The following is a 26,397-nucleotide window of genomic DNA, read 5'->3' on the forward strand; positions in this document are numbered from 1 at the left end:
CAGACGATCCTGATAGGCCTTATAGAAGGCTACAATCAAGCCGTCGGAACCCGCCGCTTTATTATTTTGCATATCTTTTAATGCTGCTGTGATTTAAGTAGGGCGAAGAGGTGCCAATAGCCATTCCCTATGTTAGTCAGCCACTTCATGGCTATATTTGCCCAGTAATCTTCTGCTGATTCATTGATCTCAGACTCTCAGGAGGTGTAAGGTCAGCATAATATGCACAGAAACACTCAACTATTTGCAGTGCATTCCACACATGTGCACAATCATTACCTTGGATAGACAACACTTCACTGTCTCCCCTACTGGCCGAGATATGGCTACCAACGTTGAGCTGGATCTCTCCCCCTCACCATATACTCTAGCAGTGGTGTATTTCCAGAGATGCACTACTTATGATTGAGCCAATTCCTTGTACTCACTTATTTTTTCTCTAATTTGTACCAATCTCTCTGACTCTGACACTCCCCGCACTTCCCGCTCAAGCACAGCTAGTTTTCTTTCACGTTTTAACATTCGGTCCCGTATGGACCGAAGCGCCCCGACATGTTTTGAATTTGGCACCCCACAAACGTAGACCTTAAACGCCTCCCAGATGGTGGCCATTTGTGGCAGACTGCCCACATTTATGCAAAAGTATTCGTCTATTGCTTGCACCAGCTCCTCATGGAACACAGCATCTAGCAAGAAATATTGTGGGAATCGCCAGGCAAGCGGCCTAGGTTGCATACCTTCGAGACCCAGAGTCAGCTTTACAGGACAGTGGTCAGAGAATGTGCATGGCAAATGTATGCACTCATGCGTTTATGGGAGAAGGCTCCTTGAGATGAGCCAGTATTCTATGCGGGTATGCGTGTCATGCACCGAGGAGTAATGTATGTATTATCCTGCCCTGTGGAAATAGATATCGCAAGACATCGATCAGCCCACCCACTTCCACAAGTGCAGAGATTGCCCCTGCAGCAGCAGAGGGACATCTGGGGGGGTCCCTGGGACCTGTCCAGTTCAGGTGACAATTTACAGTGATAGTCCCCTCCCCACATCTCTGGTATATTCACATATGCTGCAAGTTTGTCACTAAAAGACTGGTAAAAATGGGATAATCTTAGTTAGGGCCATACACCCCTTCTAACAGTGCATCTAAACTATCCTTACGGCACCGTACCACTGTGTATCTTACGCTCGGGTCGACACATACCTCTGGGATTTGTATCCCTGTGCCGTGGCGAGCCCATATCAGAACCCCTTGTATGTGTGAGGTAAATCTAGCCGCAACAAAGGAGCCTCTCATCCTGCTTTGTGTGAGCAACCTCGAATGTGGCAATAGTTGAGTCTCTTGTAATATAGCAACATCAACATTATGTCTTTGTAAATAATGCACAATTTTTCAAAGTTTATGCTGATCATTCAATCCCCTGATATTCCACGTAAAAAAACTAATAGTAGGGCTCTTTGAGCTCAAAGGAGCCCTTTGAGTCTGATTGTCACCCAGCGTGCCTCTCCTGTCTAATATTAACAAACATAAAACTAGTTTGCAAACTGAACTTCTGCATTCTGCTACTTAACAACTATAAACTGTTATATGTGGTAACCCCACCCCACCCATGCCATGTCTTCACCCCATGACACGGGAACTGAGTCCCTCCCTTAATGCCTCCCCCCTTATAGGCCCACTGTGGTGTGTAACACACAAGGGAGCGGCGAGTGCCCTGAACTGCACTCCAGTCGCTATAGGGTTGTGACCAATTATTATCAAACATAAACATGCTAAGCAGCAAATAAACATATTACGCTATAGGTGCTTGCTCAAATGTACATGTGGGACCATAAGTAGATAAGGCTCTGAACATTACAAGTTATATGCTCGACTGTTATACATGGCACATCATGCATCGTAGTAGCGACTACTACAGCAATCCAAAACTGGGGTGCATGTGCAAAGTAGTGTTCAGTATGTAGGTGGAAGCCTTAATCTAGATTGTCCAGATCGCTGCAAGGGCTATCGGCCCCCAGACCCGAGGCCTCATTGATTTTCTTAGATGTGGCATTTTGGTGCTTTTTGAGTGCCTGTTGCAGATTACCTGGGTCAGTGTAGATCTTAGTTGTGCCGTCTATTGTGAATTTAGGTCTAGCAGGATAGAGCATAGAGTGTTCCAAGTTGAGCTCTCTCAGTTTTCTCTTCAAGGGAGCATATTGTTTCCGTGCCTCCTGTACCTGCAAAGTAAAATCCAGGTTTATGGACAGCACAAAGCCCTCGTAGCAAAGTGATCGGAGCTCCCTTGCCCTGCACACTGCTGCATCCCTGTCTCTGTAATTTAGTAGTCTGACAATTATTGGGTGAGGAGGGGCCCCGGGAGGCAGCAGCGGGGCCAGTGAACTGTGCTCTCGCTCTACTATAAATACGGGTGAGAATGATTCACGACCAAGCAGAGTGGTAAGTAACTGTTCGAGAAATTGTTCCATATTTCCAGTAGCTGAGGACTCAGGTAATCCAAATATATGCAGATTATTGCGCCTTGATCTCGCTTCCAAGTCTTTGGCCTTGTTTTGCAATGTCATCACCAATGCTGCCATATGTTTTAGCATTTCAATGGTAACATTTTGCTTATCTTCGGCATCAGATACTCTTTTCTCTACCACGTCTATTCTTTCGGCTTGCTTGTCCATTCTCTCGGACTTAAGGTCTATGCGGTATGTGAGGGAGTTTATTTTACCATCTATATTTGTGAGGCTTTGTTGCAGAGAGGCAAGTATTGCCCGCAGATCTCCTCCAAGTTCAGCGCTTGAGGCCCCCTGCTCCGTGGTCAAGGGCTCAGTATCATCTTCCCTGTCCCTGACGGACTTGCGTTGTTCAAATTGTAACTTTGGCTGCAGTTTATCAGGTTTCCTTAAACTCCAAAGGATGATGTTTGCTACGTGATGCGCAGAGAACAGGGGTGGGGATGGCAGCGCAATGTATAGTGACTTCCCTGATATTAGTAGGACTGGAATTAGAATAATATAGCTGACCAAATAGGAAAGCTGACATCCCCACTGAATAATATGCACTTCTCAAATCATAGTAAGACTAGAGTTAGAATAGGAAATCTGTTCTCCACCAAATATGAGCACTATGCCTAATGTTAATAGGATTGAGTTTGAATAGTAATGCACTTTCTCAACATTAGTGTTAAAGTTATAGATCTCACCATCCTCCATGTAGATGCACATTCCACAAATTGGCAATTTGTGTTGGCCTGAGTTTAGAATACTAAATTGAGCCAATCATATATATGCACCTTCGCCCTTGTAAGTGGGATTGGCGATAGAATAGTAAATAGAGCCCTCCAAATATATACATTTTCTCCATTGTTAGTAGGACTGGAGTCAAAATAGAATATCTGACCCACCCTCCGATTAATTAACTCACCCCAATGTTAGAATTACTGAAGTTAGAATAACTCTTAGCAGGTGGCAAATGCATGTACAGGCTGGGAGATGGGGGAGGGTGATGGGTGATGGAGGGGTGGGGAAGTAGGGAAGGGAAGGGAGAAGTATGTTCTGGACAGGGAGCGCTACATGCCCAGCTCTGTCAGAAGAAAAAAAGTACGAATGAGACTTTGCTGCTCCTGCAGCCAAAGTCACGTGTGATTTTTTAGTTGGTTTTATAAGCCAGAAAAATTAAGTCATGCGCTCTTTCAACTAGAAAAACTGGCCAGCAGAATTCCACAACATAATTATGCACTTCTCTCTTTTTGGCTAAATGAAACACAGTAGCTCCCAAAACGTCAGACGATGACTGCCACAGGTGATTCAGGGTTAAATCACTATGTCACAGAGACTATAACTTACCTGAAGGATTTCTCCTGACGACTCCATGCAATGCAACGCCTATAGGAGAAACAAGGAAAGAGAAACAAGTGTTAACATGGAAACAGTAGAAGAAAACACAGGAAAATAAAAAGATAAAAATGCCAAATAAAGACTCCCACTCCTCTCCCTCCAGGCCTTCAATCCAGCAGAAGAAGAAACTGAAGAGAATGAGGAGACTGACGTTGATAGAGAGGAAGGACCCTGGATCTGGCTGTGTGAATGCAGGAAAGCAGATACAAAGGCCAAAGGCGAATGTCAGATTGGAATGACTGAGCCGGACACCTGCAGAGCAATGTCAGAAGAATCTCCTAAAGGGAGAAGAGAGTGCTCAGGTCCACATATTGACCAGACATAGCACATCCTGGGCCACGCCAAGGCAGGAGATGATACTGGCTTCACCCACAAAAACAACCAGCTCTGCTGTAATCAGGCTTCGTAGCACACCCTCAAAACATTCTGTGACCAGGGTGGGAACCCTCTGATGAAGCATGTCACCTACTAGGTAGGTGATGGTTCTTTTATAAAACCTTAGGGTTTCCTAGACAGTAGAGACACCTGGTGCATTCACCTAATATTTAGGGATAGGTGTATGTCATATACCTATAAAAGACCCGCTCTTTTGTTTTCATAGGAAATGTATATAGACCTGCCTTCAATCCATATACTCCCAAGACTATTGCTGACTTTATTATAATAAGGGAAATGTGCTGATAATAGAAAAGACTTTTATTTTTGTTGTTGTTGCCTGAAATACCATTTTGGCATGTTTTCTGTTGTGGCTTCAACACAACATAAAAGGAAAGCCAAGAAAAACACTAGAACATAGAGGTTTCATTAGTTTTTTTGGAATGGAAATAGAGAGGACCTAGATAAAGCGCCCTAAGAAACAGGGAAAAGAAGGTACTGCCCATCAGTACTAAGAAAGGGAAACGGAAAAGTAGCCTAAACCAACTAAACTCAGGGCCTGATTTAGAATTCAGCGGACGGTTACTTCATCACAAAGATGACTGATATCTGGTCTGCCGTATTACAAGTGATATCTAATGGAACTTGTAATATGGCGGACAACATATCAGTCATGTTTGTGTCAGCCTAACCCGTCCACCGAACTCTAAATCAGACCCTCAGTTACTTATTAACATTTCTTTTCTGCCAAGGGACCATGTTGGCTGGTGCTGAACCTGGGAAGACAGAGGGAGAGGAAAGATGAGTCGTAAAACCAAGACGGTCAATCTTGAGAAACACAACAACTATGACAATGGTGGCCGAGATAACCTGAAAGAAACCTTTTGATTACTCCAGTTATATGAATAATAAAAATAAAGATTAATACCAAGTGCACCTAAACAGCCGCATCCTTATTTTATTTACAAGAAGTACCTCTTTTAACAAACACAGTACTAGAAATTATGAGTGAGCTTTCTTTATAAGACGAAGTAGCAATTTATACTGATGTCCACTGACTGAAGAGAATAGAAATAGTATCTGAACACCCTTATGGATCATTGAAAACCTAGCTAATGAAAAGGGTGAGAAGGATAGTATTTATAAACATTACATTAATCAATACAATAATTTGTGAACTCAGGTTAGGAATGATGAGTAGGGACAATCCAGAACATTGACTATTGAGCTAGGATTCACCAAGTGTAAGTGATAATGCTGCCTGGTGAAAATGGCAATAATATATGTTCTGAGATGAAGAAAGCCTGGTCTGCATACAGTAGGGTTAAATTCCATATAAGTGTGAGAAGTGGCTAGTGGATAAAAGCTGAGCAGGAGGCAGGAAGGGAAGTCAGAGCTCAGAACTATGATGCCTACCCTGTGGAAGGATTTTTGACTGACTTGATGGGAAGCGAGGAAGGTCAAAGGCATATGTGTCATTGAGGAGCAGCAGTTTAGGTCAAAAGCCATAGCAATCCATGCCAAATGGTCTTGAGAGATCTAAAGGGGTCTTGGATTAGTCGTAGGTGAGTTTAGGTGCAACTATCGTCCTTCTTAATCGGCGCTTGGACAGCCTTGGCTTTACTCTGTCTGGGTCATGTGCTAGGACATAAGATGACAAGATATTTTATTTATAAGAGTAGTATTACCAGTAACACAATTTTTTTAAATTGTTTTATTTAGCATGCAATTTTCCAGAGGTGTCTTAGCGCTACCCTTAAGATGACAAAAAAACAGCAAAACTGGAGAGGGGCACTGAACTTGACTAAAGGATTCAGTGAATAGCCAAGTCTTCCACTGCTTCCTAAACTGCAGCAGAAAGGTAGAACGTAGAGATAGTAGCAGTGAACTCCAGAGTTTCCCTGCGCAGACTGAAAATGTCCTTCAATCCCATCTTGCTTTGTTTAATCTGGGGATGGTTACCATTCGAGCTGAGCTGGATCTTACATGCCTACTGAGAGTGTACCAAGAGAGCAGTTCCTGAAAGCATACTGGACTGGCCCAATGAAGGGGTTTATGGATCAGGCATAGTGCCTTGAAAAAGATCCTCTTCCTGACTTAGAGCCAGCACAAACCATGCAATGATTGAGATATAGACGCAAACCTGGAAATTTTTAAGAGCATTCAGGCAGCTACATTCTGTAGATATTGAAATTGTTTCACCAGATGCTTATGAGTGCCCAAATACAGAGCATTACAGTAGTACTTCTTCGAGAAGATAAGTGCCACCATCACCATCTTTTGCAATGCCAGGGGAATGAACTGGAAGATCTTCTTAAGGACCCTGAGCACAAAAAAGCCAGAGAAGGTGGCCTGAGTTATTTGTTCTGAGAAGCATAATTTGGTGTCAAAGATGACACCCAGGTTTCTTGCTTTTTGATCAGACAGGGGTAGAATGCCTAGATTCTAGGGCCGCCATGACAAGTTCCAGAAGTTGGTCTCATTTCCAAAAAGCAGGACCTCAGCTTTTTGGAACCGGTTTATGAGGAGTGTATGGTGCACCGTGTCAATAAAAGATCTAATAAAATCAGTTGCTCTGAAACTGTACTGTGAGGATTCGAGAAGTTGGTTGGCATCTAGAAATGATAAATTGTCTTCATTTATTGCCTTCTCCAATATCTTGGCCGGAAAGGGAAGGTGAGATATTGGTCTTTAACTGTTCACATCTTTTGGGTCCAGAGAAGGTTTTTTCACCAGAGGCAGAATGGAGGCCTTTTTCCATATGGCAGGGAACTGCCCTGTGGACAGTATGTCATTTTGAATATCCATAAGTGGACCAGCAACTGAACTGGAGATCGGATTAAAGACCTGGGGTGGGCAGGTGTCTGAAGGATCCCCAGATTTGATGGAATTGCTAAGGCTAATCACTTTTTCCCTATTGAGAAGGGCGAACCTTTCAAATGTTTGGGTGTCTGGGCCTGTATTGAATTGTTGTGAATCCAGTTCCTCTGCAAAGGGCGAAGCCCCTCCTATTCCCAAGGTGTTCTGGGTAAGATTGAAATATTGAAACATAGAATTAACTTTGGTCTGGAAAAAATCTGCCAGTTTATTGCCGAAGGATTTAACCGTTTTGAAAAGATCCCTGGTTGTAATTTTGGCTAAGCTCATCTTTCCTGTGAAGTATTTAGACTTAGCTGCTTTAATTAGTTCCTTGTACTTCATTAAGTAATTTTTTATATTTATTCTTTTCTTCCAGGCAACACTCATTTCTCCACCTGTGCTCTTGGAGCCTACATTTTAGCTGGGAGGCTTTTAGTTCTTGTGAGTAACATGGAGCTGATAGGTTTTTCCTATGACATTTTATTAGTTTTTCTGGTACCAGTCTAAGGACTGCTGATTCCAACCAGTAAGTATAGTTTATTGCTGCATTATTCACATTGTTATCTGAGACTGGGTTCGAGTTGGAAAGAATATCTTTCAGTTTGTCAATATTTGAAACAAGTTTTTTCCAGGGACAGAACTTGAAGGATCTACATGCATTTGTACAAGGGACTTTGTTGGATGGGGCCGCAAGTGAAAGAAAAATGGCCTTGTGGTTCGACCACACCTTGTCATCGCTTAGTTCCTGATTGTTACTAATGGTGCTAGCACTACTGATACCTCCACTACCGCTACTGCTAGTAATAGCAATACTACTACTACCCCTAATAATAGTAATAAGAAGAAGAAAGAAAAAAAAAGAAGAAGAAGGAGAAGAAGAAAAAAGATTGTGGCAATGTGTTTCCACATAAAAAGCACAACAGATTTGCTAGTCAGCATACTCAAGGGTCACAGACAAGATTCACACCATGGTGGATGACAACGGGATGCCGTGACATTTTGTTTGTTACTCATCTTCTTGACGCAAATACAAATTGGTAAATGGATTTCGAGAGGATAATAGCAGTCTTTAAAGATAACAATAAGTAACTGCAAGCTGTGAAGAATGCTTGCTTTGCACATCTCTGACAGTTTTCTGGTGTCTCAACAAATTATTGTACAGTGAGGTATTGTTAGGATCTTTGTGTACGGTAAGCATGCTGTGATCCTTCAAATTGTACTCTGAAAGGAAACAATACTAACGCGCAAGGGTTTGATTTTTATGTTTTTACAAGGACTAACATAAAATGACAGGGCTTACGCTACACATCTTGGCATGTGCTTGGACTAAGCGCGTATGAGATAGAATACATTTTAATGTAATTCAACATGTTTCATTATCATAAACACTCTAGTATTCAACCTTTGTATTGGTGTGTGCCGCAAAGCTCTTGTCTTGCAGTGACATGTTGCAGAGGTGATCACCATCATGTGTAGGTAGAAAGCACACTCATCTGAGAATGCCAGGTGCATTTCATTACAAAAGTTAATGGTGATATCTTCAGCCTGAATAGATGCATGGCAGAATACAATTCACTAAATTCTGGCAATCCAGCAGCCATCACTCCACACCTGTCACTGTGTATGTTTCACTCACTGTGTTTCATTGGGTGGCAAGTATATTTTCCTACCTCACCTGGTTTCTGCTCAGCATGCCCTGTACCAACCTGCACGTCTAATCAATGTGCATTATTCATCCCTAACCATAGCATTATTTAAACCTTTTCACGTTCAGAATGAGCCAAACCATGGGACCACAGATTGCATTGTGTTCATCTATGAAGCCTCTGAGTTTTTTTTAATCTGGTTGATGTCCAGTCTCTTTTTTATTGTCTCTCCTTCCCTTCCTTCACTCCCTGTGCTTAGCCGAAATATCCTATGAACACTTTGGCTGCTCCGTGTTCCATTTTGCTTTCAGAACTAGAAATCCAAATCCAGGAATCTTCCTCACAGCATTTCACCTGTCGTGACATCCCCCAAAAGTTTGAAGCTTCCTCTCTCTTTGCCATCAACCTCATGCTGAAACAATGAAAGATAAAGGGGCATATTATCAAACACGAGTGATAAATATCGCTAAACGCGTCTAGCGCATTTCCCATTATCGCCGGATCACATCGCCATGTTAGCGGCATATTTGCAACGATTTGCTAACAGGCGATGTGAAATCCGGCGATATACGGCGATTGTCATCAACATCGCATGGAAACCAGGGATGTTTGAACAGCGCTTAGGAAAATGTTGTTAATAGGGAGAAGTGGATGTAACCTTACAATCCACCTCCCATTATGTACATGGCGAAGTCGAGAATTTTACAACAATGGTGCGGCCAGCGATCATTTTCCTGTTGTTTCCTGAAGGTACGGCTAATTTGCATCTTATTAGCGATGCAAAGTGAGGTGTTACAAAAAAGGCAGCAAACATGCCCTAATGCATGTTTGCGCTGCCTTGTTAATAGGGCAATGGCATTATCTCCACTTTAACAGCGAAAAGTGCCGCTAAAGCGGAGATAAAGCCCTTGATCATATGCCCCAAAGTATTCTCTACATCTGCCAATGCCTGTACACCCAGTCACATACTGTGTTATTATATCCAGTGGCTGATGCTGATGCAACAGTGTTGTGGAGAAGTGTGGCTCAATGGTTAGAGTGGCAGACCTCGATGCAGAGCACTGGTCCGGGACCAGGGTTCGATTCCCGTCACGGCAGGGTCTCGGGCTATAAATTCCGCGGACCGGATATTCTCGCCTCAGTGCCTATTCTAATCATGGGTCCCACACTGCAACTCTGGGCAATAGCTTGCTTAATCTCCACAACGGCCCCAACAGCGCTGGGATGCCTGGCCTCACCATGGGGGTGCCCAGGAGTGGACACCTCACATGGAAAGCCAGGAAGGGTTCCACAGCGGTATGAGTAAAAGCGCCAGGATGCCCCCGTTGGGGGTGGCAGTGCGCTATACAAGTACAAACACATTTACATTTACTGCTTCAAACAATCTCAACAGCAGCAACAGCTGATCCACAACTTCGCCTCTACCACCAGCCCATCAGATCCCACCACAACCTGGACACTGGCTCAACAGATTATCTCATCCTTAGGAGGAACTAATAAATAAATGAACTGAAGTCTGTGAGAGGACCATGATTATTAGGCCTGGGCGTAGTTCGCGAAGTAGCACTTCGCGAAGCTACGCAAAGTGAAGTTCGCACTAAGCGAGCTACGCGTAGTGCTGGAGCAGAGTTTTCTATTGAAAATTTATTGAGATTTAAACTCCAGTTTATGTTATATGTTGTGATTAAAATTACTGATTTATAATCATTAAACTACTAACCTTGTTGGAAGTCCTGACTAATCAACATTACTAATGAGAGAAATTACACGCGGGAATGCATATATGTTGCTTTATTAATATGTGAACTAAATTGGTGAGCAAATTAATTAAATCAGTGTCGCAAAGTGCTATTTGTTTCGTGTTTGCGCTTTTAAATAACGTGCTCTAATGCTTCTTTGTGTTGCAGACGGCTAGGTAATTACATACACATAAGGGTATTAGTGGGGATTAACACTGTATGATCATTACGATGTGGTAACGTTGTTTTGTGTTTCTTTTAATTAGGATGGTCCGTTTTGGCCTAAACCAAGATGGCCGCTATTTGCAGCCTGCACTCGAGTGACTGAAATTTGACGAGAGGCCTTGCTGAACATGGTTGGAAGTCACCTGACCACAGCCTCTGTCTGAATTAAAAGTTTCCGTGAGGACAGCAGCTCCGGGCTTGCTTCCAATTGCCCTTGGAAAAGAATAAAGCCACAATGAACTGTGATAACTTGCGGTGGCTTCGCTATGGTTCCGAGGAAGAGCATTCATGAATGTATCGTTTTCCTAATTCGAGTTTCCTTCTTCCGTGTTTTTTATTTTTGTGATTTTCTGAGCGTAGGTTTCCTAAATGTTGCCAGACAACATCCTTTCCTGCTCGCTCTGCTCAGCGGCTCAACGGAAGTTCAGAGTTTGTTTGTTACTTTTATTTCGTTAGTTTTGTTATAAATAATGTTAGACTAGAGAGGGTCTAAGGCCACTTCTTCCTGAACCTATGCTCGTGAGGATCGATGCTGATCGAGAGGACGGCGACTCGGGAGACTTTACTGAGAGACCTGTCCTGACCCATTTAGCTAGAATAGGTAACTATGAGAATAATGATATTACCATTGATTGACTTTCCTTTGAACTAATTTAGATAAAGGATGACATTTGTTTGAATTCCAGTGTCGGGTGGTTATTTCTTGTCATTTATTGAGTTTCAAATGTATTACCTATGTTTAAAATCATGACTCAGGACAATTTCTTTAAGGTCGCATTGACCTCGCACTAGATGCAGATTGGTTTAGGTTTCTCTCCTATATTCAGTGTGGATAGAGTAATAGAATGTATGTTAGTGTAATGGGCCCTAGCGTATGATGAGTGTATGTGCGTGCGACTGTGGATTTATTCTGTCCATGGAAGTAGGGAGAATTTATATGCTCCGATTTGCAGCAGTTTCCTGGTAGCAGTATGATGGTTGAGATTATTGTCTTGATCTGATAGATTGCTTGTACATAGGCTTTTTGATTCATTGATTTATTGATTGATGTTGGTATATGTACTAATACTATATGTTGAAGTCGTCGTGTTGAGTTTTATGTAGTGTGTATGGCTTCTGGAACGTGGGGAGCTGGTGACGGTTCCGTAGTAGGGCAGAGGGAAGTGAGTGCTGCTCTCTGGAAAAACGGGATTGTTGGCCCTGTACGTATGCGGGGAAAAACGTGTGACAATTGAATTTGCGCGTCACATTGTCTGGGTTCGGAATTAGTGACATTGTCGTGTGTTACTATTAGGGACAAATTTTCGGTATAAAAGGAGTGCGTATGGTAGTGAAGGTTATCTGTGAAACTCTGGTCTTAAGTCCCAGGGATCCGTAAGGTTTGCCGTTAAAGCTTATCGCTGGAGAAGTAATAGGTATTCTCTGAGCTTGTCTGAAAGACTGGGCAGAGGTAAGCGCTGCTTGGTTAACGTGTGTTATAATTCTGTAGTGGGACAGACTGTTCGCTGTTCTCGGGAAAGGCAGTATTCTGTGTGGTTGTGCTACATTTTTCTGGTGTGAAAGTGCATGAATGTATGAGCATTTAGTTGATTGTGAGACTCTTTGGAGCAGTCCTAGAGGAAACAGTTAATGAATGCATGTTAGAAGGGCAGAGTAGAGGGATGTGCTACTGTGTCAACGAAAGTATTAATTCCGTGGTAGAGCAGAGGTAAGCGCTGTTCAAGAGAGAAGCGGGATTCTTGTGAAAAATAATTTTCTTTACTATTCTGTGGTTAGCGAAGCAGACAATGGAGATGTTTATATGTAGTAACTAATAGATTTTGTGGAATTTGAAACGAAGTCTACTGAGAAGGCTTTGTAAAGAAGGGGTAGACGAGTGACAGGAGACAGAGCAGAAGCGACTGCAGTGACCACTGACGTCAGAGACAGACCGCGCTGTGATTGGGTAGTGGATCATAACAGTGCTCGCGCTGTGATTGGTGCGTTGGTGTGAGCCGCGCAGGGATTGGAAGGAGTACAGGGTGACGTAGACACTCCAGGATTGGTGCGTTGGTGTGAGTCGCGCTGTTATTGGACAAGAGATCGTACAGTTGCGGAAAGGACTAGAGGGTTGTAGTGAACGCGAAAATGTATTATCAACCGGAGGAAAAGAAAAAGAAATCCTTGTTCGGTAAAATTAAAAATTGGTTCGACAAGGATAAAAACATAATAACTAGAGAAGGTGAATTGCTACCTCCGACAAGAACTCCTGCATCCTTCATGGTTGCGAAATATGGGTATCATACCTGTATATGGTTAGACAACTGGGCTAAGTACACTAAGGATGACGGTGTTTTAGCGTTCCCGGAACATGGTTCATTTAATCTGGCCGTGTTGAGAAATTTACGGGAAAAGATGATGTGTCTAGAGCCTAGACCAAGGCCGACACAATTCGAGGCGTTGGTGGAATGGGAAGATGAGGTGCATGAGCGAGAAAAGCAGAGGAGTGGAGGCAATTATAGGTATATGTTCGGGAGGAAATATGATCGTGAAACTCATCATGATCGAATGAGGAGATGGCGAGATGCTAGTATGTCAGAGGGATTATATCCTATGAGAACTGTTGAAGAAGCGGAAGGGAGGAAAGGTGCAGAAAATGTGCCTGATACAGAAGTGAAAAGGTATGGGGCTAATGATTATGAGGATGAGGTCTTGGATGACATGATTTACAAGAGACCACCTCCATATAGACCAGAACCAGAAGAGAGCACGCCAGTTGCTACTCCAATAAGAGATACTTTACGAATTGTTAAAACTGAGGTTGTGACACCTGATCTGAAAAGTGGTAGCTCTTTCACGGAAAGGGAGAGAGAGAGAGAGCGAGAGAGAGAAAATCGAATCAGTGATGAGAAAACAAGAGAATTAGCCAGAACCACATCTGAGCTGACTGAGAAAATTAGAGAGTTGACGAAAAATCTAGAAGCTGTTACAGTGCCTGTAACTATTGGTCCGGTTGTGCCTATTTTTGATAAACAAAGAATGGGTGAAAATGGTTTGACAGTTCCCTATGTTGGAAATGGTTTGGTTGGTTCTTGCTCTTTGGAGGAATCAAGAATGAGGACAGGAGAAAATAATTTGAGACAGCTGAGACATGACACATGTAGTGGAGGATCAGATGTGCAGCCTAATTCAGGATTGAATACTGGTTGTTTGGGAGGAACGATTTTGGAACCACAGAGGATGGCAGAGCAAGTGGGTGCAGTGAAAAAGTCTACTGAAATAACAGCTGAAGATGTGAATGATTGGTTGAAAGTTCTTCAAAAGAAGGATAAAGATTCACAGGCAATTGATGTAGCCAGTTTGCGCATAGAATTGGAGGAGCTTATTGTAGGAACAATTCCTACAGAAATATTGAAAAACCATCATGATGGAGAGTTGTTATTTATGTGCAAGAGTATCACCTGGAGGGCTAAAAGTACACATGACAGGTTAAGAGCAATAGCGAGTGAACAAGGAGTTGACATGGATAAGGTAAAAGCTTTGCAGAAGCCTTATAGGGTGGATTTCACCGATAAGGATATTGAGAATCTAAATGGTGCTGGCAGAACAGGACAGATTAAGGAAATGATTGCCTTATTGCGAAAATGGGGTGATGTGGAAAAATGGAAGGATAGATGGTACAAGAAAAGGGAAGATTCAGTGGACAGGACTTACTCAGCTTTTCCTATGAGAGAAAAAGAGAAAACAGTGGATGCTTATCCTATGAGAGAGATTCCTGGAGGAGGATATGTACATGTCCCATGGACTAGACAGGATATTTTGTCATTTACGAATGATTTCCCTCGACTGAGAGAAAAGCCCGTCGAGTGGTATAGGCAGGTAGACAGGTTTGTGAAATTGTCAAAAGTACTGTGGATTGACCTGAATAATCTGTTTGATATAATTGTTCCAGCAGACTTGTGGGCAGAGTGTAAAATAGTTGTAGATTGGCCTGCTAAGTAAGGGTGGGCGTAGTGGGCGTAGTGGGGCTACGTGAAGCAGCACGTAGTGTGCCCAAATCTACGCACACTACGCGCTTCGCGTAGCCCCACTACGTGCCACCCACCTCCCGCCCGCCCTCCTTTTAAATAATATCAGCAATGTAAAATAAATTAAAGTAAAGAGACTTACCTTAAGCGCGGCGTCTCCGGGGCTCCCTCTTCTTCGTTTCTAATTTCTTCTGACAAATGCGCATGCGCGGACGCCCGCGCATGCGCATTTCTCGCAAGAAATGCGCATGCGCGGGTGTCCGCGCATGCGCATTTGCCAGAAGAAATTAGAAACGAGAAAGAGGGAGCCCCGGAGATGCCGCGCTTAAGGTAAGTCTCTTTACTTTAATTTATTTTTCATTGCTGATATTATTAAAAGGAGGGCAGGCGGGAGGTGGGTGGCGGGTGGCAGGCAGCTACGCTTCGCCCTCGGCGTGTGCGTAGCGCTGCCCTGCTTCGCCTACTTCGGAAAGTGCGAAGCAGGCAGCGCTACGTACACTACGTGGGCGAAGCGTAGTGCTACGCCCGGGGTTACTGCTAAGGAGTATCCAAGAGATCCGAAAACAGGAGCACCAGATCCAGAGGTGATGAAGAAATATGACCAAGTTATAGTGTTCCTGAAAAATAAAGTACCCCCGAAAGAGACAGACTGGGTTAAGATAGATCGAACACATCAGGAAGCGAAAGAATCAGTTCATGCTTTTTATGAAAGGCTGATACTGGCTTTTAAACAGTTTAGTGGAGATGAACACCTGGGTGACAAGGATTTGAGTCATTTTGTATACAGATTTGTATATGGTTTGAGACCTGAAATCAGTGAAAGGATTCGTGAGCACACAGTTGATTGGCAGAGTAAACAGATTGATGAAATCTTGAGACATGCAAAGTATTTCAGTGATGAGATTGAGGCAAAACAGCGAAAGCTGAAAGAGAAAGCAATGTGGGCACAGGTGAAGGTTGCTGAAAGACAAGAAGCACAGTTGGTGGAACAAGCGAATAATCCAGGAAATAGACCCAGATATGCAGGAAAAGGGAAGGGGAATCTAGAAGAAGCAAAGAAAAAGTTCCCTTGTCACAACTGTGGACAATTGGGGCATTGGAGATCCGAGTGTACCAATCCACCATTAGTGAGTAATGAGAATAAACCCTTGAATCAACAGGTGCAGAACGAGGGGTGTAATCATCAGCAACAACAGCAGAAGGTTGTCAGACAGCAGAGCCAAGAGCCAAAACCGCCCTTGCCGCAGAATAGAGGGTCCCAAAAATATAACCAGGACTCGGGATTCTACAATGATGAGCAGGTAAACAAACCAAGACGTTCAAACCCGGTACAGCAGTACTGGTTAAAGAATGAGGGGAGTGAGTCTGAAGGGGACTACTGACGGTGCCGAAGAGAGGAGGAAGAGTGCATACTTGGTGCAACTCTAGAAATAGACCAGGCAGGACCATTTGTAGATGGGAAAATAAATGGGGAGAGTGTTACTTTTTTGGTAGACACAGGAGCGACGAGATCAACTGTCAGGTCAGCAGATATTAGAAATCTTCCTCTCTCGGACGAAGCAATCCAAGTCTTTGGTGTAGCAAATACACAGATTAAGACTCGTCTTACCGAACCAGTAAGGGTAAGAATAGGGAAATTTTCAGACATGCACAGGTTTGTAGTCTGTGACACTAGTCCAGTGAACTTGTTAGGTAGGGACCTATTATGCAAGATGAATTGTACAATTTTCTGTACTCCGGATGGAATAGCTTTTGAAACACCAGATGAGGATGTTTTGTACCGGATGACTCTAGATAATAGAGAGAGTGAGATTGTTGGTACATATGCTGTGTTTAATCCAGATGATTTGCCTCAGGAGTTGAGACACACAGTAAAAACAGCAGTTTGGGATTTTACTGGAGAAGATGTGGGATTGATGAATAATGTAGATCCAGTGAAGATTTCAGTGAAAGAGGGGATTGTTTATCCTAATATTCCTCAGTACAGATTGACACCAGAGATAATTGAGGGAATAACCCCTATAATTGACAAGATGATTCAACAGGGTGTTTTGAGAGAGTTACTGAGTAGCCCATGTAATTCACCGATAATGGGGTTAAAGAAACCTAATGGAAAGTTCAGGATTGTACAAGATTTGAGAAAAGTTAACAAAATTGTGGTGGCATGTTGTCCCATTGTGCCAAATCCGTCAGTGATTTTGTATCAGATTCCTCATGATGCTGAATGGTACACAGTGATTGATTTGTGTCATGCTTTCTTTTCAATTCCATTGCATCATGACAGCCAGCCGATTTTTGCATTTTGGTTTGGACAGCGTATTTTGGCATGGTGTCGTACCCCACAGGGGTATACAGAGAGTCCTTCGATATTCAATCAATTATTGAAAAAATCATTGGAGAGTTTAATCATGCCTGAAAGCTCAGTACTAGTACAGTACATCGATGACCTACTTGTGGCATCGAAGACACGTGAAGCTTGTGAAGTAGATACTATAGCTTTACTGAATCATCTGGCAGATGGAGGGTTAAAGGTATCTCCAGCCAAATTGCAATTTTGCAAGAAAGAGGTGCATTATCTTGGACACAATATTGAAAAGGGTCTGAGAAAGGTGACCGATGACAGGATCAAAATTATCAGAGGAATGAGAGCCCCAATGACCCAGAGAGAAGTGAGGATGTTTCTGGGGATGGTGGGTTATTGTCGTCAGTGGATAAGTAATTTCTCCCTGATAGCAAAGCCACTGATTAAATTGACCAAAAGTGAAGTGAAAGACCCATTGGAATTGGATGCAGAACAAATGGCAGCATTTGAAGAGTTGAAGAGCAGAATGTGTGAAGCTCCTGCTTTGGGAATGCCAGACTATGAGAAAGAGTTTGAGTTGTATTGCAGTGAAAGAAATGGATGTGCACTTTCAGTGTTAATTCAGAAACATGGACAACTGAGAAGGCCAATTGCGTACTTCTCATCAACACTTGATCCCGTAGCTGTGGGTTTGCCAGGTTGGCTGAAAGCAGTAGCTGCTACATGCAGAAGCTTGGAACAGAGTGAGGGTATAATAATGGGATATCCTGTACGGGTATTCGTACCTCATGATGTGGCAATTCTTTTGACTAGAAGCAGAACTCAATATATGTCACACAGTCGGTTGACTAAATATGAGAAAATCATTCTGGGAGCATCAAATGTGACTCTTGAGAGATGTGTGAATGTGAATCCAGCAACTCTGTTGCCAGATGCTGAAAATGTGAATGTGGGAGATGATGTTGATCATGATTGTTTGGATGTGCTTGACTACTGCACAAAACCTAGACCAGACATTAGAGATTTGCCATTGCCTGAGAGTGATCATGTGCTGTTTGTGGATGGTTCATGTTTGAGAACTGATGATGGTGTGCTGAGTGCAGCATATGCGGTGTGCAAGGTTTCAGAAGTTATGGAAGCTTCGTCTTTGAAAGGAGTAAGATCTGCTCAAGTGGCTGAATTGGTGGCATTGACGAAGGCTTGCAAGATTGGGAAAAATCTGAGAGTGACTGTGATGACTGATAGTCAGTATGGATTTGGAGTTGTTCATGATTTTGGCCAGCTTTGGCTACAGAGAGGTTTCTTGACGTCGAGTGGGACTCCAATAAAGAATGCTGAAGTGATTGGGAAGTTGCTTGAGGCGATACAGCTGCCTAAAGAACTAGCGGTTGTAAAGTGTGCTGCTCATGGACAAGGAGATGATTTTGTTACTCTTGGTAATCGTTTTGCTAATGACATAGCACAGTATTGTGCAAAGAACAATCATTCGATTAATCGGGGACGAGAAAGGGAGATGTCTTTTTGTTCTGTGATGTTTACTAATGTCCTAGAAACGTGGGATGAAGTGAAACAGTTGCAGGATGAAACAGGAGATGAGGAAATGAGAGATTGGATCAAGGCAGGTTGTGCCCCAAGAGAGACAGATCATGTTTGGATCTATAGAGATGGAAGACCAGTCATGCCGAATAGCATGTTGTCAACAATGGCAAGAATGTATCATGGTCAGGGACATCTGGGGAGGAACGCGATGATTAGGTCCTTCAAACAAACCTGGTACAATGCAAAATTCAGGCTAATTGCAGAGAGCATCTGTCAAAGATGTTTGATTTGTCAGCAGTTCAATACTGGAAAGAAGACAGTGGTGAGCCTAGGAACAATAGGCAGAGAAGGAGGTCCTTTTACCAGAATGCAAATAGATTTCATTGAAATGCCCCAAGTGAACAGATTGAGGTATGTTCTAGTGGTAGTCTGTTTGTTCTCAAGATGGGTAGAAGCTTATCCGACTAGGAGGAATGATGGAATAACAGTGGCAAAGTTACTGTTAAGAGAGTTGATTCCTAGGTACGGGTTCCCAGTGACAATTGAGTCAGACAGAGGTGGACACTTCTACAATGAGCTCATGGGTTTAATTTGTGAAGCATTGAGCATACAGCAGAAGCTACATTGTGCATACAGACCAGAAGCTTCTGGTGTTGTTGAACAGATGAACGGCACAATCAAAAACCGAATTGGTAAGATGTGTTTAGCCACTGGAATGAAATGGCCTGATGTCTTGCCTCTAGTGCTTATGACTATTAGGTCTACTCCAGATAGAACCACAGGGTTGAGTCCACATGAAATATTGATGGGACGTGCGATGAGACTTGCATTCGTGCCTGTCAACAAGTTGATGACAATAACTGATGACATGATTTTGGATTACTGTAAAGGCCTGGCTGACGCAGTTCATTCTGTGTTTCACCAGGTTGGAGAAGACGCCACCACACTTGAGAAGAAGCAAGCCCATGATCTGAGTCCAGGGGACTGGGTGAGGATTAAGGTGCACAGAAGAAGAAATTGCTTGGTTCCAAGGTGGGGAAGGCCAAGACAAGTCATTCTGACTACGACAACTGCAGTAAAGTGTGCTGGTGTGAAAAACTGGGTGCATGCAAGTCATACTCTGAGAGTTCCAAATCCAAAGGATGGGACTGGTAAGGAGTATTTTGAAGAGTCGGATTCCAGTGATGATGCAGAAACTGAACCAGTGAGAAGAAAAAAGAATCCTGAAAGGGGGGAAGGAGAAAGAGAGTCAGGTGATTCTTTTTTCTTTCCAAGAGAGGTTTCAAGAGAAACATTGAGAGTCTCAGAGGAGAGATCGGATTCTGTAAGAGTGCCTGAAGTTCCAATAAGTAGTGGAGAAGAAAGAAGAGAGAAGAGCAATTCCACAGTGATTACACCTGAATCAGATGAGGAGGTTGAAAATCCACTTGAGATTACACCTGAAGAAGCAGGGTCAGTAGAAGATAGAGAGGGACAGATTGCGGAAGACCCCCGAGGAGGTGTAGGGAACATTCCTGATAAGCTAGGTGAAGGGACAAGTAGACAGCAAGAAGATTGCGTGTCGGAGACCCGAGGAGGGACAGAAATAGGGAAATCTCAATCGGTGGTGGAAAAGACTGTGGAGCAAAAGAAAATTGTTGAAGAACAAGAGGCAAATGAGACAGAATCAAATGAGAGTGAGAATGAGAAATCAGAGGGTCGAGTTCTGAGAAAGAGAACTTGGATTTGAGAAAGAAATAATAAAGAAGTGAGACCAAAGAGGGTTGTAAGAGGTGATCTTTGGCCTAGCAGGATAAAGAGACTGAGGTACAGACTGACACGAGCAAATTCATCGAAAGCTGAACAGGTGAACGAGGTGTCTAGTCAGAATCAAGCAAAGAGTGATAAACAAAAGGTCACAAAAGAACCGGAAGAGATCAAGAGAATCAGAAAACCTAACCAGAAGTATAGGTCACCGAAATGGACGTACGTGGCACTGTCTGAAGGTGAAGAGTCAAGGAAATCCAGATGGGACCGTACGAGAAGTGGTTGAGGAGAAAACTGTTGGAATCCTGAAAGTTATCCTGACTGACATTGGAGGAGAGTCGGATGCACAGAATGTTGTTGAAGATCTGATACAATTTGATGTTGCTGAAGAAGAAGTGAAAAGTGATGAAAATCCAAATTGAGTGAACTAAAGGAGTCACTTGGAGAGAAGTGAAAAGAAGAAAGTCTAAATTGGCTGTTTGAAATAATCTAGAGATCTAAAATTTCAGTAGTGGAGTAGAAGAGGCTAAGTCAAAAGACACTGCCAAAGTAGTAAAATGGCTAACACAGAGAATAATCAAAGTAGATGTGCCTTTTTGAAAAGATGGTGTAAAACGTGCTGCTGCTGTACTGGATTATTAATGCTATTATGGGGTGTACTAGCTTTACTAGTTACTTTTAGAGTTACAATAGACACTTTTGGAATACATACTGAAAATGTGACTAATATAGAGAAGAGTTCACAGAAAGTAGTTCCAACAATAAGTAGTAACATTTACATACATAAGGATAGGTCAATTAATTATTTTTCTAGCAATGTTTTTTCAAAGTTGTTGTACGAATACGTGAAGACAATGGAAGTTAGGGATTGCTACGTCTGTATGCAATTGCCTGCATCCGTTTCAGAAGGTGTTACTTATCACCAATTACCAGCTACGTATGGGATTTCATGTAGTGTGCTAAGTAGTGTTTTATTTGTTAGGGAAAATAGATTATGAAATGTCTAACAAAGATAACATTTTTGGGCAATTGCCTATGAATAGAAAGCTGAATCCAGCTAAAGAAGCTAACATTTTTGGTGAGATTTTTATTGAGGCAGAAGAATTAACATTAGATTACATTTTTAGAAACAATTTAACTTGCAGTTTGAAAGAGGAGGAAAAGGCTTTCCTAGACTTGGTAGAGAAAAGGAGAGTGAGCATGCATGAAAAGGCAGGGAAATATAAAATGAGTGAGACAATATGGGATATTGAGATGGGAAAGGAATTGAGGAATGGGGCCAGTCCAACTTTGGCTTTAGATGCACCACAGAAGGGTAAACTATGCATTACCAGAAAGAAATCCCAATATGATAGGTATTTTGTTGGGACTAGTGAGTGTCATGATACATACTTTATTGCAACAGGATGGGGTTTTAAAGGTGGTGAAGATCCAGTTTTTCCGGGAGTGTATTATATTTGTGGGAACAAAGCTTATTACAGGTTGCCTGACCATTGGTATGGCACGTGTTATGTGGGCCTGGTCTTTCCAAAGATTTTTCATATAGATAAGATAGAAGATGTAGAACACATTAATCTACTAACACGTTTTAAGAGAGAAACTTGGTCAGAAATTGTAGGTGATATTTTTGGAGCTTTAATTCCAGCAGTGGGAATTTCTTTAAATGCATGTGGAATTCGGAAACTGTCAACAGTGGTGGATCGCTTATCGACAAGTACCGCTGGAGGGTTTCTTTTGGTAAATACGGAGATGATTGCCGTACGTGCCATGTCTATGCAAAATCGACTTGCCCTTGATATTCTATTGGCTAAGGAGGGTGGAGTCTGTGGAATGCTGAAAGTTCAACATTGTTGCACTTACATTCCTGACGAAAGCAGAGATCTAAAGGTCTATATCAAAAATATTACTGATTTGCATGAAGAATTAGTACCACTGGAAGCTGAAAGTATCTGGACTAAAATGGCTAATAAGCTACTAGCTCTTAAGAGTTTTATTGCTAAGATAGGTAGTACCATTATTGGTAAAATATTATTTCCTTTGACATGTGTGATTGTTGCTTTATTGATGCTTAGATTAGGGTGTTTGTGTTGTAAAGACAGGGGAGGGAAAAAGAGAATAATTAGAGGAAATACTGCAAAGGAACAAAAGAGGTCAAAGAGAGACCCACAAGAAATAGAATTAGAAGAATTGAGGGAGAGTGTTTACTTGGAGTCGAAGAGGGATGATGAGAGAGAATCTGGTGTTTAATGTTGTGTCATAAAAGACATTTTCAATTTCTCCTAAAAATTGGGACTAATTTTTTTTTTTTTTTGGGTTGGTTTTTTGTGGTGATATATATCACCAAAGGGGGGATTGCTGGAGCAGGGTTTTCTATTGAAAATTTATTGAGATTTAAACTCCAGTTTATGTTATATGTTGTGATTAAAATTACTGATTTATAATCATTAAACTACTAACCTTGTTGGAAGTCCTGACTAATCAACATTTCTAATGAGAGAAATTACACGCGGGAATGCATATATGTTGCTTTATTAATCTGTGAACTAAATTGGTGAGCAAATTAATTAAATCAGTGTCGCAAAGTGCTATTTGTTTCGTGTTTGCGCTTTTAAATAACGTGCTCTAATGCTTCTTTGTGTTGCAGACGGCTAGGTAATTACATACACATAAGGGTATTAGTGGGGATTAACACTGTATGATCATTACGATGTGGTAAAGTTGTTTTGTGTTTCTTTTAATTAAGATGGTCCGTTTTGGCCTGAACCAAGATGGCCGCTATTTGCAGCCTGCACTCGAGTGACTGAAATTTGACGAGAGGCCTTGCTGAACATGGTTGGAAGTCACCTGACCACAGCCTCTGTCTGAATTAAAAGTTTCCGTGAGGACAGCAGCTCCGGGCTTGCTTCCAATTGCCCTTGGAAAAGAATAAAGCCACAATGAACTGTGATAACTTGCGGTGGCTTCGCTATGGTTCCGAGGAAGAGCATTCATGAATGTATCGTTTTCCTAATTCGAGTTTCCTTCTTCCGTGTTTTTTATTTTTGTGATTTTCTGAGCGGAGGTTTCCTAAATGTTGCCAGACAACATCCTTTCCTGCTCGCTCTGCTCAGCGGCTCAACGGACGTTCAGAGTTTGTTTGTTACTTTTATTTCGTTAGTTTTGTTATAAATAATGTTAGACTAGAGAGGGTCTAAGGCCACTTCTTCCTGAACATATGCTCGTGAGGATCGATGCTGATCGAGAGGACGGCGACTCGGGAGACTTTACTGAGAGACCTGTCCTGACCCATTTAGCTAGAATAGGTAACTATGAGAATAATGATTTTACTATTGATTGACTTTCCTTTGAACTAATTTAGATAAAGGATGACATTTGTTTGAATTCCAGTGTCGGGTGGTTATTTCTTGTCATTTATTGAGTTTCAAATGTATTACCTATGTTTAAAATCATGACTCAGGACAATTTCTTTAAGGTCGCATTGACCTCGCACTAGATGCAGATTGGTTTAGGTTTCTCTCCTATATTCAGTGTGGATAGAGTAATAGAATGTATGTTAGTGTAATGGGCCCTAGCGTATGATGAGTGTATGTGCGTGCAACTGTGGATTTACTCTGTCCATGGAAGTAGGGAGAATTTATATGCTCCGATCTGCAGCAGTAGCACTTCGCGAACTGCGTAGTACCTTGTTCGCACTGTGCCAGATGTTGTTTTCAATGATTTCACAGTGCGGACAAGCAACCGGCACTGTGCAATCATTGAAAATGGCATCTTGCACAGTGTGAGCTGTAGTTTTCTGCTGCTCGAGTAGATTTTTACTTGAGCTTCAGCTTTCTCAACGCGAACTGGTAGTTTCTCATCGCGAGCGGTCGCGAGCATACGCGACCACTCGCAATGAGAAACCTGACCTCCTCGCGTTGGGAATCTCGCCGAGAGGTTTATTTTCCATGCTCGCGGTCGCCAACTTGAAGTTGCTGATCGCGAACAAGGAAAAAGTCTCGCCGGGATGTCATTTTGCTTGCTCGCGGTCGCCAACTTGACGTTGAGGATCGCGAGCAAGCAAAAAATGACCGCAGCACTACGCAACACTATGCTACGCGTGTTCGCACTGTGCTACGTGCAGTTCGCGTAGTGCGAAGCAGCGCGAACTTCGCAAACTACGCGATCGTAGCGTAGTGCTTTGCCCAGGCTTAATGATTATAAGAATGCAACTCCCATATACTGATCGACTTATTATGACCACATTTAAAAGATAATCAAGCTCTAAAATGTACACTCCATTAACTCAGTGGAACTTAGATTAACCCTATGTAACTCGCATCTCACCTTTATGAGTGCACGTATCATGCATCTCTGCTACATTTGATCCCAGCATCAATCATTACTTAATTTGCCTCTTGTAGACATGACATTGATGATCTTTATTTTTGACAATGACCAAACTAGCATCTTCAGCCTTGATAAAGTCTGGTTAGGGCGAAACATGTGTTGTCTGCTTTCTGTCTGTCTCTCTCTCTCTCTTCTTGTCTGTTCGACTTTGTCATTCATACTAATACATCAACAAAAGTTCACTTCTAAGCCACTTCAATAGACACTTCAAAGTATGGGCTTAGAACCCCATCCTCATCAATAGTCCTCCAAACGATCCCCTCAGGTAACTCCACCCCCCCGTCACTCTACCCCTCTCCCCTTTAACTCTTCCAGCCCCTCACTTTTTCCCATCTCACCGTCTTTGCCATGTGGTTTGGACTCACTTGGGTGAGTGGTGATACCCTGAATACAGTCATGCATAACAATGCTTCCTTCTCCACCACACCATAACTTTACTTATCCTACGTTAGCCATGACTTACCTAATACTACGGTCTAGTCTTCTCATCCCTTGGCTAGAGAGGGTCTTCCCTGTAGTCTGATTCCCCACTCATTAACTACTCCAATATCCTTTTGACTCCAGAGTTCCTAGAAGACCAGCTCAATAGCTCTCCTGTGCCCCCCCCGCCATCTGAATAATCTTCCCTTATTGACCAACCCTTATCAGGAATTCTCTGGCCAGCAACTCACTATCGATACCATCAGAACTCCGTCCCAGCCTTCTGGATCACTGACACAGTCTTTGGAGTCTCATCTACACTCTGTACCCTCATCCGCCATGTACAATATCTCCCTTGATATTCAACAACTCAAGGCCAATTTACAAAAGCTTATACTCTTCACCACTAAACTGGCTAACGACAGATGGACTGACAGGACGTTGGGGAATTACATACACAATCTTACACCTGGTACTTCCCTCCACAACAAACTCTCATTTCCTCCTTAAATAAAGGGTTTTTCTCCGACCTATGCTTCCCTCCATTGGAGAACCATACCCTTCCCGAATGCTCCCTCTAGACCTTCTAGAACCAAGAACTCCTTCACAGTGAATGATATTGACATTAGGGGTGGGTGGAATTTGCGAAAGCGACTTTCGCAAATTATCGCGAAAATGTTTAAAATCTCCGCCAACAGGGGGAAATATCGCGAAGATGCGGAAGTTTTTTTCCCGCCCGTTCGCGGTATTTTCTGCGTGTTCGCGGCTCGCCAACTTACCCATGCGGTTGCTTGCGGGCGCGGCCATCTTGTTTTCACTCTTCTCGCGGTGCATGATTGCGAGACGAAAGACGTGATCGCGCGACGCATGACGTTACTGCGGGCGCGAACTTGTCGCGAGACAGCGCAAATGGCTACCAACAATCCAACATCTTGTGGAGAACGCGACCGGATCGGGAAAACTTGTCGGCGAACGCGGGGATTCAGGTAAGGCGATCACGCGCGCGCGAGAATGTATTATTTTACAGCGCGAGCAAGAACCAAATTATCGCTAAACTGCGGAATGCGGAAATTTTGACATTTTCGCGCTCTCCGCGGAACGCGAAAATGTCAAATTATCGCAATTTCCGCGAACGGAACGGAAATTTAGCCCAGGCCTAATTGACATTCTCCTGCACTCATATAATACCTTTCTTATGGACAAGCCAAATCACCAGGAACACATTCAAGCCATTCCTCCAAACCCTCTCAGAAGACCCAGCCACA

The sequence above is a fragment of the Triturus cristatus genome, chromosome 5_1, assembly GCF_964204655.1.
Source record: "Triturus cristatus chromosome 5_1, aTriCri1.1, whole genome shotgun sequence".
NCBI classification, from domain to species: Eukaryota; Metazoa; Chordata; class Amphibia; order Caudata; family Salamandridae; genus Triturus; species Triturus cristatus.